Source organism: Triticum aestivum, chromosome 7A (genome assembly GCF_018294505.1).
Source record: "Triticum aestivum cultivar Chinese Spring chromosome 7A, IWGSC CS RefSeq v2.1, whole genome shotgun sequence".
NCBI classification, from domain to species: Eukaryota; Viridiplantae; Streptophyta; class Magnoliopsida; order Poales; family Poaceae; genus Triticum; species Triticum aestivum.
This window is the reverse complement of record NC_057812.1, coordinates 9,153,740-9,171,689: the sequence shown is the minus strand read 5'-3', so window position 1 is coordinate 9,171,689 and position 17,950 is coordinate 9,153,740. Positions and strand designations below refer to the sequence as shown.

General features: G+C 47.4%; 1 pseudogene; it reads right to left on the bottom strand.

Annotated features, from left to right (window-relative positions):
* Positions 1–955: 955 nt before the first annotated feature.
* Positions 956–17,885, bottom strand: LOC123152759 (disease resistance protein RGA2-like; annotated as a pseudogene).
* Between the last annotated feature and the right edge of the window lie 65 nt (positions 17,886–17,950).

Genomic DNA, 17,950 nt, shown 5'->3' with positions numbered 1-17,950 from the left:
ACAAGGAAGAGACTTGAATGGGGGTTTAATTAAGCAACTCAGTTATGGTCAGGAAGAGACTTGGGCGGATGTGGTGAGGAAGGAGCAGAGGGCGATGCATCTGCCGAACCCCAACTACGTGGATGCCATCGCCAACGACAACATGCACCTCACCACCCAGGCCCAGGTCCGGCTTAACAAGATGCTCGCTGACGCATACATCGCCACACTATGATGATCCAGTGCGTAGTCAGTGTGCGTGCCTGCCTGCCTGATTAGAAGTGTTCACTGGAATACTAGCTATCATTGATTCCATGCAAGAGTTAATTTGGTGATGATTAGTTGTGGACAACAGCTGAATAAGTCTGCTTAGTCTGTAGTTGTAGTAGCAGCAGCAGCAGGATGCTCCATATGAGGCTCCCAAAGGTTCCAAATCAGGGAAGGAGCAATCTCATCAGCACTACGACATTGCTGTTGCGCAGAAGAAAGATTCTTCGTTTTATCAAGTTTATCTACCTGAAAGGAAGACTTGTTACAGTGCAACCCTGACACACACGCAAAAATACAATTTTGCACACATAGATTGGAATCAGACACAATTCGTCAGAAACTCTGTCAGAAAGGCAAAAATAAATTCTTTGCAATGAAGCCTCATGCTTTATCACAAAAAGAAGAAGAAGCCACGTGTTTGTACTAACTCAGTCGGTGGCCAAGAAGAAAAAAAATGAGAAGGAAGAACTGAAATGTTTGCAAGATGCCTAACAATACAAGCTTATGAGTTGCAAACACATTGAAATTCGCAGGGAAATTGGTTATGTGGTAGAAAATGGCAAGAGCTACTACTTACATGTGGACATGTGGTAGAAATATACTAGAGGCACACCTGCTTCTGCTGTACAGATTAAAGCAACGAGCTTGTATATGAAATATTACTACTGCTGGCCGACACAAAAGAAAGTAATGGCCATTGGCCCCTCTAATCCCAGAGGACCTCCTCTGCCCACGGCGCGCATCCGCTGCTCCTTCCGCTCGTGTCCGTCAGCCGGCGGTTGCCTGTTATCGCCCCACAGCGGCGGAGGAGGCATCCTTCCATCAGCCAGCAGAGGGGCAGCTGCCGAGGAGGACGACAAGACAACTGCCCCTCACGTTGCGGCGCGCACAGCGACAAGATGCGGGCGGAATCGGAGTGACCATTGCTTCCTTCATGTGGTGGGGGCTTGCTGAGATTCCCACCTGCGATGTTATCACCAAATTCGATTCATCGCCTTAGCTTCGCATGTTACCACCCAATTCGATGTGAGAAACATTTATTTAGACAGAAGGGAGATTAATTATTTACCAGGGCACTCTTGTGTATACCGGTTTACTTCGCAGCAGCTTGGATTTTCATGACGCCTCAGAATCTACCAATCACCAATCTCCTTACGTGGGACAGAGGAGAGCAAGTGGAAATACTCCCCACCTTCTGTGCATCGTCTTGCCAACTCCGGGCAAAAATATATGCGTAAGAACTCGAGGCTAGGCAACCGCTCAAGGAGTCCATGCGGGAATTCCTCTATAGCTGGACAACTCCAAATCTCCAATTCCCTGAGAGAAGTGAGGCCACACATCTCATCAGGCAACGCGTTTAGGCCACTGCAGTGATACACACTAAGACTCTTCAGCTTGGCCAGATTTCCAAGGTTCGAAGGCAGCATGGCCAGACTTCGGCAGTATGAAATCTTCAATACCTCCAGGGACTGCGGAAGTGTCTCCTCCTCAGATGATGAATTGCGACCCTCCAGGTTGTCACATTCTTCGATACGCAGAGAGCGGAGGCGATCCAAGCACTGGAGCTCCTCTGCTGGCCAGCGGACAACATTACTGCATCCATTAATCGTCAGCTCTTCCACGAACCGAAAGTATTTCCAAATCATAAGGTGTGAACTGGACAATCCGGAGCTTCTGACCAAGCTGTTCGGGCCTTCTAGATTCAAATACTTCAGTTTTTCAAGAGGCCTCTCACTTTGGCTTTGCTGGGGATCTAGAGGCAACATGGCTATGTCATCTGGACACCAAACGGTTAAGCTGACGAGAAATGGCCAAGAGCCCAAACGGATGCTCGTAAAAACTGAAGCGACTGCAGTCCTGTGAACCCCAACTATTCGCAACTCGGTAACAAAGGGGATCACTGGAATGCTTGCAAGGTTGGGGCAATATTTGATCTCTAGCTCGTCAAGCACCGGGAATGTTACCAGGTTATCACTACGCTCTCCCACACTATTTTCTCCCCATATCTCTAGGATTGGTAAGTCAATCAACTCCATCCTCTTCAACCCAGGGAAAATTTGCAGAGAGGAACTGCGTCCTCCACCTTCCACATCAAGGTTACTACATAATGTTGTCAGGTTATCCATCCTTTGTAAGGACAAAATCTCTAGAGATTCTGAGAGCCATACTACAGGTACACTCTTGCATCTTGGGCAGTCAGAAATTTTGAGTTTTTTCAACCATCTAAACATCTGAGGCTTTCTCATCCATTGTGATATTTCTAGGCCACCATATCCATGTATCTCCAACTTTTGGATATTACTATGAGGTTCTAAACCCTGAAGCACTTCTTCTGCATTATCTATTTCTTTGCCCCAAGAGAATAATAAATAACTCACTTAGATTTTGCTTCTGACTGAGATTGGCTTCTTTTGCATTCCCCCCACTCTTTATCTTGTTCAAATTCAATAGCTCCAATCTATTGCTAAGGTGTTGCAAGCCTTTGAGTTGCTCTATTCCAAGGCCATCCTTAGTATCCACAACAAATGTTGTTAATATGTGAAGGTTGTTCAGTAGACCAAAGTTCGGAGACATACTTTTGAGATGATAACAACCATAAAGATAAAGGTGGATGAGATTTCTCAGTCTTGCCATGTCTCTTGGTAACTGCTGCAGCTTTCGGCAACCTATGAGCCTCAATGTTTGCAAGTTATACAACACACATATTGAATCTGGCAACTTAGCAATGTCAGAGTAAGAGAGGTCAAGATATCGTAATCTTTTTGCATTTATGGCCTTGCAAATGGAAATTGGATAATGATAGCAATGCAGTGCTCTCAGTGATGTCGATACATGTACCAACTCTTTAAAATCCTTGTGTAATTTTGAAGGAGCTAACAAAGTGCGGAGGTATGTTCTGCCTTTGCATAATCCACTCATCTTTTCCAATTCAGCCTCTGGCATTTTCAGGTGACAAACATATTTTAACGATGCTTTCTGCGGAGTCAGTGCTTCTACACTTGCACATTCATCTGTGACATCTTTTGCTAGATCATGCATTAAGTCATGCATTTTACATACTATCATCTCATACATTGGTTTATCAACCATGTAATCATATTTCACTACTACATTTTGATCCTGGAGGAAGGACCTCCAAACAAACTCATTGAAAATGAATTCTCCTGTTAGTGTCAAATCCATTGTTCCCTTCTCTTGAATAAAACCATTTGCTATCCATAGTTGGATCAAATTGTGCTTGTCCATCTGATAGTCCTTGGGAAAAACTGCTAAGAATGCAAAACATTGCTTCATTTCAGATGATAGGTGTGTGTAGCTCAACTTAAGGATGGACATGATCTCATCTTTCCCTCTAGCATTATCCCTAATATTACTTTCTTCGATGGCCTTCCATTCTTGTACTTGTTGATATGAACTTAGCAATCCACCCATTGTCTTGAGAGCAAGAGGCAGCCCCCAGCATTTGTTGACAATACGTCTGCCAATGCTGACCAACTCTGATTGGTCCTGCTCTACACTGTTTCTATATGCTTTTTGCGCAAATAATTCCCATGAATCTTGTTCACTCAGACATGCTAGCTTATGTGGTCCAAGGGTCTGCATTATAGAGGCTACTTTCTGGCTTCGAGTTGTCACGACTATTACACTTCCCGGTCCACCAACAGAACACAAAAGAGGCTTCAGGACATCCTCCCACTTCCTCTCATCTTCATTCCACACATCATCAAGCACGAGAATAAACCTTCTTTGGTCAATGACTTGCTCAAGTTTCTTTTGCAACAGCTCAATCGTGTTAGGCATGTCACATCTTCCACTTACGGCCAACTCAATGATGGATTTCAAAAGAGCCATGACATCAAAGTTGTCGGACACGCAGTGCCACATCTTCAACTGGAAATGTTGCTGGACCCCTTGGTCATTATAGACCATCTTAGCAAGAGTCGTCTTGCCAAGACCTCCCATCCCAATGATCGGCAGCACATGCACCCTCCGTTGATCCTGCTGGTCCAGCAGGAACTTCACCACCACCTCCTTATCATCATCTCTTCCAAAGATCTGGGTAGTCTCTTCTAGTTTTGAGTGCGTCTGCCGCCATGGATGTTGCCGCTCCTCCCTAGGGACAGAACTCTCCAAGCCAAATGTGTTCATCTCCTTAACCAACTTATTGATCTTCTTGAGGACGTTCTTGAGTTTCCTGCTCATTTCAAAACGGAAGAGCAGCGGGCTGCGGCGGGTGACGTAGCTGAGTACCTTTTGGGTAGTGGACTTGCCAATCTTTGACTGTCGGCGGAGCGCCTCATATTGGAAATCGTCGAGCACGTCGTCCGCCTCGTAGGCGACGGACTTGAGCTCCTTCATCCAGCTCTTCACATAGCCATTTGTCTCGCTCCTCTCCTCGGCATTGGCCAACTTGCACTCAACGGCTAGTAGAAGCCGCTCGAGAGTTTGGCGGTCGTCCTTGAGGCCACACATGCGGGTCATAGTCTCGACTAGTGTGTCTGTGGCCTTACCGGCCACACCACGTAACAGAGCGAGAAGCAGCGACTCTGCCATGATCTTGACGGTCGGAGGAATTATAAACTGCATCATATGAAAGAAGATGAAACGTTAAGCATTGACAAAACACGAACAGCCTTGCAATCCTCTTATGGAGTCAGGAATCATTATGCTCCTAGCTGCAAAGCATGCCTTACCTCCTCGCAGTCCTCCTTTTATTTTGCTTTGTTTCTTAGTTCCACAATAGCTTAGCTTGTACAGCTCTCAGAAGAAGAACAGCAAAACAAGTCCAGGGCATGCACCTCAACACCACCGGATTTGATCTTGACCAAATTGGTGAAAGAGCAATGGTACTGCTGGTCGTTCCACCGTTCCCCCCCTGCGCGCAGGTCCCACGCACGGCAAGGCTGGTAAAGGTAGAGAGGATGGAAGCAAATGGAGATAATATCAAGGAATCCAAGAGCTGAGCTGTATATTGACTAATAATATCAAGGAATCCAAGAGCTGAGCTGTATATTGACTGATAATATCAAGGAATCCAAGAGCTGAGCTGTATATTGACTGATAATATCAAGGAATGCAAGAGCTGAGCTTTATTTGCAACTATACATCACTATTTTCCTAATTAAGTTTGATTTATCCTGAACTTCCATATGCAAACAATTGCTTGTACCAACATCACAGATGACTCCAACCAAATGATGTTCAATCCTTGGGGCCTGCATCATTTTCTAACGTGCAGATAGGACAAGGAACAGCATCTGCTGTGAAGACTGGTTCAGCAAGAATAAGCAAGACATTGTTTTCTATCTGTCACTTCTATGACGTACTATATTGGAGGCCCGGCACACAGACCTGGTAATTGATCGGTTTCATATTTTTGTTTTTCTATATAACTTAGTTTTTCTGTGTGTGTTGGATACTGCTCGAGGACAAATAGAAAACCAAAGATCGCATAACCAGAAAGAATTATGCCAATAAAATTCCGAGGGCCAAACGAAAACGTGGGCACCTTTAAGCGTGGGTGGCCTGGGCATCAAGGATATCGATGCTTTTGGCCGGGCTCTTCGGCTTCGATGGCCTTGGTATGAATGGGATAGCTCGGACAGGCCATGGAAAGGGACCCCGGTGCCTTGCAATCAACCTGACCTTAATCTTTTTGCGGCATGCACTTCGATTTCTCTGGGAGATGGCCGTTTAGTGAAATTCTGGAGTCATAGATGGTTAGAGGGCCAAGCTCCAAAAGATTGGGCTCCTGACCTTTTTCGGATGGCAAGGTCCAAAGGGCTCACTGTCAGTCAGGCTCTTGATGGAGACGCATGGATGAGAGGACTACAGAATATCAACTCTGCTGGGCTGATGAACTCTTTTATTAGCCTCTGGAGGAAATTACAGGATGTGTCCTTGCTCTCTAGACCTGACACAATCTCTTGGAAGCTAACGGCTAGCGGACAATACACAGCTAAATCGGCTTACCAAGTTCAGTTCTTGACGCGTATCCCACAACCACACCTGCAGCAGGTCTGGAAGATTACAGCTGAAAAGAAAGTAAAGTTCTTCATCTGGACCCTCCTTCAGAATAGACTTTGGACCGGTGATCGACTACAAGCGAGAAACTAGGATCACAATGACTTGTGTGCTGGTTGCGATCAAGTGCTGGAATCCGCACATCACTTGATTCTTGACTGCCCTTTTGCCAAAGAAATTTGGTTCAAGACCAGCTCCTTCTTCCCGCTTGCATCCCAAGCTGCTCGGCACGCTTCATCTATCTCAGCTTGGTGGAACAGAGTGACAAAGTTAAAGAAAAAAGGACGCCAAGTGGACGAATGCACGGCGGCAGTTTACATCGCTTGGAATATTTGGCTCGAGAGAAACAGAAGGATCTTTAAGGATTCAGCGCAACCGTCAACGGATGTCCTTGTTAGAGCTAGAGATGACATTAGCCTCCTTTCGGAGGCATGGGAGGAGTAGGTCATTTTGAGTAGTGGGGCTGTTTAGCAGCCCACTCTAATGTTACTCTCTGCTTCCCCCCCTTCATCCTGTTTCTATTGCTTAGAAACTTTGTACAGTTTTCCCCCTCCTATCATGAAATAGGCAGAGCTCCTGCCAGTTCCGGTCAAAAAAAAAACGAAAACTCAATTCTCTACTTGAGATTTTTTTTCTTGGCACACTAACTTCTCCCTCTAGAGTTTAGAGCACCAAACAAATATCAGTTTTAACGATGGCTGCAGGAGCACATAAGTAAACTAAAAGTAATATTATTGCTAGAGCATGTCTGAGCTGACTTGAATTCTGCTTCGTGTGCAAACACCAGCAATTGTTTGCTGAACTCTGTAACTACTTCCCGGTTGCGTAGGCATTCTTTCTGCAACTGCACAATGAGGTATGGTGTAGATCAGATCTATGGTCATCGGGAAAAATAAATATAGTACTCCATCAGTAGCATATTCTTTTTATGGATGAAGTATGATATAATGGTGAAAAACGGCAGCAGCCAGTGCAAGATGATAAAGCTGGATGGTCTTAAAATGAACTTATTGTCATCACCATCAGTAGCATATTTCTTTTTATGGATGTTGTCTGATAAGCAGCTGTTCAAGCATTATTAGTTAGATGAGCAAGGAAGTTCAGAAACATATAGTATAAGATAACATGATAACGTCATAACTACTCCCTCCCTGTCACACAAAACCTCCAGGGCGGCTTCCTAGCATATGTCGTTAATCAAGGGTAGTTGCTCATATGCTTTAAGAATATACACTCTTGCTCATATATGTCTAGGGCTCTAGGCTTACGCCGGTTTATTTAGAGCATTTGTGTGTCACTGGTTAAATTAATATATGTAATTTTACGCACGGCAAAATTTTGTTTATGCATGCTAGTTTGGATGGGTGCACCTTTGGTTGGAAAGTACGCTGGCGTTGTCACCGATGTCTTCGTGACCATCAGAAACTAGCATGCATAAATAAATTTTTGCCATGCGAGGGCCAGTGCACCTTGTCTCGATGCGAGGCTATACTATTGAGAATTTAATCGCGGCTGCCACAAGAGAAACCATGTGAGACGGAGACAGAGATTAAGCAAAAGCCGGAATTCTTCTCCGGGTCTCTTTCAAAGCAGTATTTAACCAAAAACTACCACAATTCATGAATCCGTGCCCACAAACTACCACTTTACAAATTTGTGCCGAAAACTACCATTTTTTTGCTAATCTATGACTAAAAACTACCATGTCTGTAAATCGACCGATTCGTCCGTTTTAAACGCGCTTATGACAGACTGGGCCCATCCGCCAGGACTGAAAAGTCAGCACCGTTAACTTTGACTGTTAACATGTGGGGCCCACATGTCAGTTCTATCCCCTTCCTCTGGAATTCCCCATGGAGGATTTAGATAAGGGATTCCGTCGCCTGCGAGCTCCGGTGGCCATCCTCTGCACCCGAGGCCTCCCAGCATGCTCCGGCGAGGCCGAGCCCCCCACGCGAGCCCCTGCCCGCTCCGGCAAGGCCGATGCCCCTTGTGCCCGTGCTCCTACCCGCTCCGGCGAGGCCGAGCCCCGCGTGCCCGCATCCCCGCCCGCTCTTGCGAGGCCGAGGCCCGGCGCCACTGCCCGCTCCGGTGAGGCCGAGTCCCCCGTCTGCGCACGTCCCTGCCTGCTCTGGCAAGGCCGCGGCGTTAACCTGCTGCTAGCCAGGGCAGATGCGACGGGAGGCGTCGGTGCGATTCGACGAGAGACAAACTCGAGAGCGGCGGCGTTGACCTGCTGATGGCCGGGGCTGATCGATTCGTCGGCGTACGGCCGTGCTGCGGGCGGTGGGCTCCTGCCTCGCCCTCGACGTCCCCCGCCTCCCTGTGCTCTGGATCCGGTTGTCCCCCCGCCGCCGGAGTCGATGTCGCTGCCGCACACAGACTCCTTGAGCTGGCCATGGCCACTGCCGCGCGAGCTAGCCTACGCGCTGCCAGTCTGGCTGGCTGCCTCACTGCTTGCCAAGCTGCCCGCCATGCTGGCTAGCCATGGCCGCAGCCGTGCCCAGGCTTGGTGCTTGGTGGGGAATTTCAGACGTAGGAGTTGTAGGAGATGGAACTGACATGTGGGCCCCTTAGGTTGACGGTCAAAGTAACGGTGTTGACTATTTCAGCCCGGACGGGTGGGCCTAGCTTGTCATAATCAGGTTTAATCGACCATTTTTCATACTTGGTAGTTTTTAGCGAGGGATTAGGGAAAAAATGGTAGTTTTCCGCATAAATTCGTAATGTGGTAGTTTGTAGGCACGGATTCACGAATTGTGGTAGTTTTTGGTTAAATACTCGTTTCAAAGAGGAAAACCACCGCCAAACCTTGTCATGATCGCCACTATGTTGCTCTCGGATGAGACGACGGTAGAAATAATGCGCCGCTCCTTGACATGTCCAGTTGATAATTAATCTATCTTTCGCTGTCTGCAGATTATTTTAATAATCTATCTACCTGCACTTATATAGGTGTAGTTCCATCTACAGCTAGTGCATTATTTGCTGCATCCATGCAATACCATGGACTAGAAGCCCAATCTATTCATCAACTGTCAAGATGGTAAAAGAACACCAGAAGTAAAAAATACATCCAGGTATGTAGACGACCTAGCGACGATTACATGCACTAGAGCAAGCCGAAGGCGTGCCGCCATCATCAACGCTCCCTCACCGGAGCTGGGAAAATATTGTTGTAGTAGACAGTCGGAAAGTCATTATGCCAAAGGCCTATAGGACCAGCGCACCGGTAGCAATCGTCGTCGATGAAGAGAAAGATAGATCGGAAGGATCCAACCTATAGACACACAGTCGCTGAGGAAAGAAGACCCGATCCACGTGGATCCACCGAAGACAAATGCCGATCGAAACCTATGAGATTCGGAGGAAGACAAACCTCCACACACACCCACCAACGATGCTAGAAGGACTGCTAGAGCGGGGGCTAGTCGAGGAGAATCTTATTCTAACTCCAGAGAGCCACCGTCGTCTCGTCTCTCTGAGTAAGACACAAACCCTAACAAAACTAATAAAAACATCAAAAACTGAAGCCCTCCAGTTGACAAAGGCTGGGATCCACCACACCTCCATGGCTAGGCAACAGAGGACGAGGCAGGCCGGCGGTGCAGCCGATGGGAGGCATAGAAATAACAAGCCTCGGTGGCCGGCTAGGTTAAGGAGACGGACAGGTTGGGTGCGAGGGTTGAGGAAAACGTGATCTACCGTGATGCGCGTAAGGTTCCTAACCACATATATTCAACATGATTTATGTTGAACCATTAGAATATGTATTCCGCATTGCAAAGAATGGTCATTTACCTAGTAGATACCAAATAATGTTTGAGGTTTAAAATACCAGTTTATGAGAAATGAAATAAAGGAATTATTTACCAGGTGTACGACATAAAAGGAATTGTTTAAGAAAAATATATTTACCAGGCGTACATGTCATACGCTACAAGATCTATTGATTCAATTTCCAATTGGGTTTGCTGGATGTGCAGACCGCACAGGTTGGGGTGGATGTGCTCTCTTGTTGGCACGCCTCCTAAACAGCCTGGTGCGCTTATGAATTGGGGTGCTTACGGTCAGCTAAGCCATGTGGGACTAAAAATCGCTTCTCTGTTGCAGGGCGCTTGTGTGTGGCCTTACCGTGACATAATGGCCCATACGTCGGTGAAGGCCCACACCTTTGTTTTCAGCAGGGCACAACTCGATCCGTGTACACATATCTGTCTCTATCCAATGCAAGCTGTTGCCTGTGTGTGACCAGAGGTACGTTTGGAATTTCAAATCAAGCCGCTGTGGAGGATTTCAGAGATTCCGACCTGGACCTGCAGGTACGCCGAACCATCGCGTGAGCAATCCATGTTATCATCCGCGGAACCTCATGTGCCCAACCGTTTCTTTCGTGGCTTGCTTCAGATTAAGTGGCAGTGTTGTTTACGCGATTTCAGTATTTATTTTTATTTATGCAGGAAAACAGAGCACGCATGAGGCTCAGTTGATTTTGCTTCCATCAAGTTGATTATAAGGTTGGTCAGAATATTGTTTTTACCTGAAACAATATCAATATGAATGGTCTCTACGGATCTGCGATATCAATAAGTACAAGGCTGTGGTTACCTGAAACACCGACTCGTTCTTGTTCATGGTCTTTACGGATGCGCAGCATCAAAACAAAAGACGGTGGCATCAGAATTCTGGCATACGTGATACATCCGTGTTCCTCTGCACAAGGCATGGTCTCGAAAGCCTGTCCGAATTCCAACTTCTGTAAACATGAGATCAACACTAAGCAAGTTGGCACCGGCAATCTGCTGCTTGGCGTCAGTTAGTACCAAAACATTGAGAACTCCCCACACATACGCACAGTCAAAAAAGCTGAACACTGAGCAGTTACAGGAGATGAAGCAACAATTTTTACTTATGCCCCATCCAGTGGCGTAATTAAGCACCTCAGTTATAGTCAGGCTTCGACCCATTGGGCCTCTGCTGCCCACGGTGTGCATCTTCTTGTCTCCGTCAGCAGAGGGCACCTCATCACACAGGCCCAGGCCCAGGTCCGGCTTGGCAAGATGCTCGCCGACGCATACATATCCACACTCTCTCTGATGATCCAGCACGTAATCAGTCAGTGTGTGCCTGCCTGCATGATTACAACAAGTGTTCACTGGAATACTACTAGCTATCATTGATTCCATGGAAGAGTTATTCTGGTGATGATTAGTTGTGGACAACAGAACAGGTGAATAAATCTGCTCTAGTCTGTAGTAGTTGTATCAGGATAGTTCTTGTCATGCTCCCAAAGGCTCCACTCAAGGAAGGAGCAGACACGCGCTCAGATTATTACTGCATTGTTATGCGCATTGTATGAATTGGAACAATCTCATCACCGGTCTGATATTGCAGTTGTGCGGAAGAAAAATTCTTCGCTCTGTTAAGTTTCAACTTTTTTTTTTTTGGAAAAGGGGTGATTCCCGGCCTCTGCATCAGAAAGATGCATACGGCCATCTTATTAACCAAATAAAGTAGTGTCAACATGGTTCCAAAGGTCTCCACAAATAATAAAAAGCACAGACAGCTCACACAGAGCCAATAGGGGCTAGAAACACCAACTAGCCGAGGAAAGACGCCACAACCGGCTGGCTAAAAAAATAGATAGGAAATCTAAATGCCTATCCTATTACATGACCGCCATCCAAACCGGTTGAATATATCCCGAGCTACCATCTCCCAGCGGAAAGACCCAGTAACCAAATGCTCCCTGGCCTCCGTCTGGGTGAGTAGCGACCATGAACGGATCAGTGCCGTAGTACGGAATATGACCTGCAAAAAATGTATACATGATATTCTGTTAAAAACCAAATCATTTCTGCAAGTCCAGATAGTCCACAGCAAAGCACAAACTCCAACCCGAATATGTCTCGCTAAGTTAGGCTCAATCCCATTAAGCCATGTCCCAAATAACGCATAAACAGAATTCGGTGGATTGATACTAAAAGCAATGTGGACCGTCTGCCAAAGTACCTTGGCTAACGGGCAATCAAAAAAGAGATGTTTGATAGTCTCATCCCGATGACAGAAACTACACCTAGTAGGTCCTATCCAATTACGCTTTATGAGGTTATCCTTAGTTAAAATAACTTGTTTATGGACAAACAACATAAACACTTTTATTTTCAAAGGAACTTTGACATCCCAAACATGCTTGGACGTAGGAATGGAGTTTGAATTAATAACATCAATATACATTGATTTAACCGTAAATACTCCAGACTTAGTCAGTTTCCAGCGTAATTCATCGGGTTGTTGTGAAAGTTGGACTTCCATCAGTCTCCTGACTAGATGGAGCCATTCTTCCCAACGATTGCCCGCTAGCGTTCGTCGGAACTGAATATTAAGGGGGCTAGATTGAAAGACCGATGCAACGAACACCTCACGTCGTTGAGCAATACGGTATAAAGACGGATATTGGATGGCCAAGGGTGTCTCGCCAAGCCAAGTATCCTCCCAGAAACGTGTACTCGTGCCGTTTCCAATGACAAACTTCGTCCTATTAAACAATGACTGTTTGACTTTCATCAAGCCTTTTCAGAAAGGCGAATCGGTCGGCCTGACAGTAACCTGGGACAAAGTTTTCGTCTGGAGGTACTTGCTGCGTAGGATTTGAGCCCACATAGCATCATTCTCCAATGAGAGCTTCCACAGCCACTTGCTAAGAAGGCATTTATTCTTAACCTCTAGATTCTCAATACCTAGACCCCCTTGGTCTTTCGGTCTGCAGATGATATCCCATTTAGCAAGCCGATATTTTCTTTTAAGCTCATCACCCTGCCAAAAGAAACGCGATCGATAGAAGTCCAGTCTCTTCCTAACACCAACTGGGACCTCAAAGAACGATAGGAGAAACATTGGCATACTCGTGAGCACCGAGTTAATCAGGATTAATCGGCCTCCGTATGACATGAGTTTACCCTTCCAACAACTCATTTTTTTCTCGAACCGATCCTCAATACACTTCCACTCTCTGTTAGTCAGCCTACGATGGTGGATTGGAATCCCCAAGTAAGAGAAGGGTAACTCACCCAACTCACACCCAAACAATTGCCTATAAGCCTCCTGTTCATCTTTGGCCCTACCAAAGCAGAACAGCTCGCTCTTATGAAAGTTAATCTTTAACCCGGTCAATTGTTCAAATAGGCATAACACCAACTTCATATTTCTCGCCTTGGCCAAGTCATGCTCCATAAAGATGATTGTATCATCAGCGTACTGAAGGATGGATACACCTCCATCAATTAGATGAGGTACCAATCCACCTACTTGACCATTTTCCTTAGCCCTTCCTATCAAAATTGCTAACATATCCACCACAATGTTAAACAAGATAGGGGACATCGGATCTCCTTGTCTTAGGCCTTTATGTGTCTGGAAGTAATGACCTATGTCATCATTAACTTTAATTCCCACACTACCTTTTTGCGTAAATGATTCAACCTGTCGGCGCCAGGCTTCATCAAAACCTTTCATACGCAATGACTGTTGGAGGAATGGCCATTTGACCTTATCGTACGCTTTCTCGAAATCCACCTTAAAAATTACTCCATCTAATTTTTTGGAATGGATTTCATGGAGTGTTTCATGCAGGACGACCACCCCTTCAAGGATATTTCTGTCCGGCATGAAAGCAGTTTGAGACTGTTGCACCACAGAATGCGCAATCTGTGTGAGTCTGTTTGTCCCGACCTTGGTGAAAATTTTAAAACTAACATTGAGGAGACAGATCGGCCTGAATTGCTCAATTCTCACCGCATCGTCTTCTTGGGAAGCAGTGTGATAGTCCCAAAATTCAAGTGAAATAATTGAAGCTGGCCAGAGAACAGATCATGGAACATAGGTAGTAAATCCCCCTTAATAATGTGCCAGCACTTTTTATAGAACTCTGCCGGGAATCCATCAGGTCCGGGAGCCTTATTGTTTTTCATCTGTGCAATAGCATCAAACACCTCCTTCTCCGAGAACGGGGCAACCAGAATATCATTATCGGCAGCCGATAGCTGAGGCACATCCTCAGTCCTGGACTCATCGAGGGACACACAATTATCCTTCGGAGGTCCAAACAACTGCTTATAATAGTCGGTAATATATGTTTTTAGGTTGTCCTGGCCTAAAATGGTACCCTCGTCTTGCTCAAGCTGAAAGATACGTTTCTTTCTGTGCTTGCCATTGGCTATCAAGTGGAAGAACTGAGTATTCGCGTCCCCTTGGACTACTTTGCAGACTTTAGCACGCAAAGCCCACTTCAATTCTTCTTCACGGAGCAGTTCTTTCAACCTCGTCTCTGCTTCATTTTTAGCCTGAAGCTCAGTTAGCGTTAGGATATTGGATTCGGCCTGTATGTCCAGGGCCTGTATAAGAGCAAGGAGTCTATCCTTTTCCATCTTATACACACCACTGAGGTTCATTGCCCAGCCCCGTAAGAAACTCCTTAAATGCCTAATTTTATTCTGCCAACGCTCTAACGCAGTCTTGCCTCCAAGACCTCTATCCCACTCCCGAGCAATCAAATCCAAGAACCCCTCACATTCAAACCATGACATCTCGAAGGAGAAGGTGTTCTTGTTACCCACATGGTTCGGCTCACCTGAGTCCACGAACAATGGGGTATGATCAGATATGCCCCTTGAAAGAGCTTGCACCATCACCAGAGGGAACTTTTGTTCCCACTCCACGCTCGCAAGCACTCGATCAAGTTTTTCATAGGTTGGGTGTGGCAGAGCATTAGCCCAGGTGAATTTTCTACCCGAAAGCTCTATCTCTCTCAGATCCAAGCTTTCAATAATGGTATTGAACATGAACGACCATCTGCCGTCAAAATTATCATTGTTCTTCTCCTCTCTCCTCCTGATGATATTGAAATCACCCCCAACTAAAATTGGAAGCTGTTCTGACCCACAGATACGAACCAGGTCCGCCAAAAACTCCGCTTTAAGCTCGGGCTGTGCGGCACCATACACCGCCACCAAAGCCCAGTTAAAACCATCTATCCTAGACCTGACTCGAAACTTCACCGCGAAGTCGCCCATCACTACACTTTGGACTTCAAGCGAATCGCATCTCACACCCAGTAAGATACCACCCGACCTTCCTCGCGGAGGGAGGCAATGCCAATCAAAATCAATACCACCCACCAAAGAAGAGAGAAATTGGGGTGCAAAGTTATCTCTACCCGTCTCCGATAGAGCAACAAAATCTAACCTCTGCTCTAAAGCTGCCTCAGCAAGGAATCTTCTTTTAGCCAAGTCCTTCAGACCTCTGCTATTTCAAAAAATTCCTCTCATAATTCATCATGGAATTTTTTAGTGGTACGAATCCTAGCACTCCTACGAACTGCGGAAGCGGGATAGATTTTCCGATTCCACTTACGCTTAGGTTTACTAGGTGCTGTCGCCCGGTCCACATCACCGGGTTCATAAATATTACCATCATCAATCTCTAGGGGTACATCATCTTCGTCAGAGTCATGATTGGGTGGTGCTAAATCCGCACATAGATTACCTAGCACTCTGACCCCTAACGCATCAATCTCATCATCTTCATTGGATTAACGGCCGCAAGGTTACGAATAGTCTCTAAGGCACATCCCGCCTCCAAATCTAATAACTCATTCACCGAATTGGAAATCTCACTATCCGTAGCCCCTAGTGAAACTCCTAATTGGTTTGCATTATTTATAATCTCCTCATTAGAAAAATGCAATAAGGAATTAGATAGGTTGACAGACATACCGGAAGACAAAGCAGCCTCCTGAAGCTTGGCCGCCCTCATAGCGCACCGCTGCTGCATATCATCTACCTCGGGTATGTCGAGGATGCGAGCACTCATCCGTCTCCCCTCGACGCTAGGGTCCGGGATCCCGCCAAACGCGACAACCTCCTCCCTAGTAACACCTGGCACAGAGTCCCTCCCAGGCTCTACCGGGGTTACCAGAGAAGGCATCTGTGGGCTCCCGATCCCCTTAGACGGGAGTCCCACACTAGGGACCCTGGTCATGGGTAGGAGCGAAGAGGAGATGACGGGGGCCGCCTGCCCGCACCCTCCTCCGACCTCAACCGCTGGCTCAGACGAATGAGCCATCGGCGCGGGAGAGATGGTCCTCCTGATCGTCGAGGGCGAAGGGGGAGCCAAAGCCTCCTGCCCGAGCACCCCCCCAGCGCCGCTGCTGCCGCGGTGGTTACCGCCACCGCCGGTGAAGCCGGAGCTGAGGCCGCCTGCCTCGGGCTCCCGCTCCTCGTGCCGGCCGACCCACACGGGGCCGGCGTGACCGGCGCCGCCAAGAGCGAGGTGGGGTGGGGAGAAGGCGAGGCCGCCTGCCCCGAAGCTCCTCCCCCACGACCCACCGTGCCCGTATACGCCGACACCGGAGTCGCGTCCACATTGACCTGGCCAAGAGAAGCTCCCTCCGGACTCCTCTCCGTAGCTCCGACCATTGACCTGGCCGACCATCCAGCAAACAAACCATCATCCCCCTCGAACTCCAACGAGGGGAGCGTGTGCTCAAGACAATCATCAGAATCTACCCGGTCACTCCATAGTCTGGGAGGTGCCGAGGCTGGCTCAAAGGACCTAAAACGCAGAGTAGTCATGGGCACCGCTGGGGAAGCGGCATGCTCAACCCCGGTCCCATCCCCGGGCAACTGAGAAGAACCATTAGACCCCTCGCGTGTGGGCTCATCAGACGGTGCCCCCTTGGCCCCGGCATTGCCATCACTGTCTTGCATGTCAACATCGTTACCATTAACCGAATCATCAAATAAATCCGTGTCCTCAAACTCGATGTCTAGCGGGAACACCACTCCCCTGTAAGTCCAGTTAACCTTATCGGGCACGAACTCAATATCCAGAACACTCACTAATATCCGGGCCACTCCATGGGCACGTGTGAAAGCCATATCCACTTTTTCTGTCTTCCCCACCATGATGCCCATACTAGCCACCACTCAAGTGTCCTGCCGAGGCTTAGAAGGAGCCCCTATAAACCGCAACCAGACCTGCATAAGCGGCTTCCCCTTAGGCTCAACCTGCTTCCACTCATGGAACTCTAGGATACACGTAGTACCGGGAACCCGACACAAGCCAAAGCTCAACAATCGCTGCAAATCCTCCACAGTTGGGAACTCAACCTTAAAAGACCTGTCCTCGATAAGCACCAATTCCCATCGAAAATCCCCGGGAGCCAACTCCTGAAGCCTCCTCACAATCTGTGCCTCAGTCACCTCGCCCTGGGTTGCTTTCACAATCCCGGAAGTCAAGCTCAGGGTATCCTCCGGGACCTCTCTCGCCACCGGGGACTCAAAAAACATGAGCTCAGCACAATAGACTCCATAAATATTCAACGTCGGAGGCAGGTCACGCATCAACGGGCACTCCCCGGAGTCATGTACAGTCTTGCCACACGTCTCGCACAGCTGGGCCACACATTCAGCAATGAAGTGACCCTTCTCACCGCAGCGGTAACAAAGCATCCGTTCCTTCTTTCGTGCATATTTGGACGCCCTTTCAGTAGCCTCGTCTACTGTCCCAGCCTCAGGAACCTCGACCGTATCCACGGCGTTCGTCACCTCCATCGCCTGGGACTCGGTGGGAGTATGGTCAACCTCTGTTGTGGGCGCCGCGGGAACAACTGCCTTGG